Genomic DNA, 2,327 nt, shown 5'->3' on the forward strand with positions numbered 1-2,327 from the left:
TAAAATTCCTAACGCGCCGCGGGAAGAACTATAATTCTTCGCGCGTCGAGGGATGAACTACGATTCTTAGCGCGCTGCGAGAAGAACTACAAATCCTTAGCGCGTCGCGGGAAGAACTTCCGTCCTTCGCGCACTGCGAGAAGAATTACAATTCTTAGCGCGCTGCGAGAAGAGTTCGTCTCGCGTATCGCTGAAACAGGTGGTCTTCACGCAGGATTCCTTGTAAGGGAGTCTGGCGCGTGGAGCTGCGCAGACAACCTTAGGCGGGAAGGAACAAAGGACAAGCAAAGAGTTAGAAGAAAAAGAGGGAAATAAGGCGTAAGGGCGGGACGGCGACAAGAGGGAAAAGAAGGCGGAAAGAGAGGAGAGGGACGGAACGGCGGAAAGAAAGAGAGAGAAAGAGGCGGGAAGGAAAAGTATATTATTATTATTAAAAGTAAAATATAAGTATAAATAAATATTAAATCATAAAAGAAAGAGATCGGGTCAGAGAAACGGGTACCTGGGTCGGGTCGGATCGGGTCAGATGTCACATCTTACGAGCTACTTTATGTCCCGCGCCACGCGCAGATGTTGCATGCGCGTGTGCGTAGACTTTGGTTTTGTGTTATGCGCCACGCGCAGATGTTGCATGCGTGTGCGCGTAGGCTTTATGTCCCGCGCCGCGCGCAGATGTTGCATGCGCGTGCGCGTAGACTGTGATGTGTGAGCATGTGATGCGTAAGCATGTGTAATATGCGTGAGCATATGTGATGCGTGAGCATATGTGGTGCATGAGCATGTGGTATGAGGATTCCCAACTTTTAAGTATGGCGCGTGTCCATATGGGATATTATGAGGATTCCCAACCCTTGAGTTTTTGCGCGCAGCCATATGGGATATTATGAGGATTCCCAACCTTGAAGTTTGGCGCGTAGCCATATGGGATATTATGAGGATTCCCAACCTTGAAGTTTGGCGCGTAGCCATATGGGATATTATGAGGATTCCCAACCTTGAAGTTTGGCGCGTAGCCATATGGGATATTATGAGGATTCCCACCTAGACGCTTGCGCGCCCAGGAGCAACGCTGGACTTGGGGGGGCTTGTAGGGGTATGGTACTAAACCCGGTTTTACGACCCCAAATTTATCATGTTTGGCTTATTTTATTATATGGACTAATACAATGTTATTGGGCTGAGGGGGTTTTGTGGAGGTAACCCTAACTGGGCTAGGCCCATTAGGGTACCATGATGGTGGCCATGAGACTTTATATAAGGAGGTCTCCACCTCCTTATTGGGGGGTCATGCTCAATAAGAGCCACCACCACTTTTTTGTGTCTGTAAACAAGAGATCCTCAGGATTTCTTAGCAGTCACCTCCACACCCCCGAAAAACCATTGCAGGTCTCAAGCAGCTGAAGAAGAAGATCAAGACGTGGTTCGTTCATCTCGAAAATCCGTGGAAACATCGTCATGGATCAGGTCAGATTCATTTCGTGCTTCGACAGAAATAGATATTTTATGTTCTAAAACTAGAATTTGTCATCAATGATTGGATGAAAATAATGATTTTTTTATGTTTGTGGAATCCAAATTAAAACGGCCTCATGACAACAGGTTTTGCGTTTTGGTTGTATGTTCTAAACATTCTAGTTTAACTTTACACAATTAATATATTATCATTCCTGTTAAACATAATAGGTGTATATTTTCAGTTTTGTTATATATTAATTATAAGCCCATTAAAAAGTTGACAACAACATATATTTGCTTACTCAACCTGTATTTTAATTACCACTACCACACCGTTAACTTTGTGATAACAAAAATACTAGAGGTGGTAATAGGAGTGGGTTGGGTTGGATTTGGGTGATGGGTCAGGATGGATATGGGGTCAGGATGGATTTTTAAAATAGAGGGTTATGATGGATATTGGTCAAAATGGATAAAACTAACTCATCTTGACCCAAGTGAAGGTTTACATACAAAGGGTTTTAAAAACCCCTCAAAAAAATATTCAAAAAAACTATTAAAAAATAATAACTCAAAATATAAATAAAAAACGCAAAATGTAAAATAACTAAAATGTTTCCCCCATCCTCCTCGTTCATAAAAAAAATATAAAATAAAAAAAACTTTTTGTTCCGGTTCAATTTCGAGTTTTTCGGGGTTTCTTTTCGGTTCGGTTTTTTTTTTTCATTTCGGTCGGTTTCGGTATCTGCTCGGTTCAATGATTTCGGTTTCGATTTCTCGGTTTTTCGGTTTCGGTGTTGTTTTGTTTTAGTCAGTTTTTTCGGTTTCATATCGTTTTTTTTGTTTCGTTTTGATTCATTTGTTTTATTTTG

Source organism: Bidens hawaiensis, unplaced genomic scaffold (assembly GCF_021521415.1).
Source record: "Bidens hawaiensis isolate Kalapana, Puna unplaced genomic scaffold, B.hawaiensis_p1.1 tig00028012_1, whole genome shotgun sequence".
Taxonomy (NCBI): domain Eukaryota; kingdom Viridiplantae; phylum Streptophyta; class Magnoliopsida; order Asterales; family Asteraceae; genus Bidens; species Bidens hawaiensis.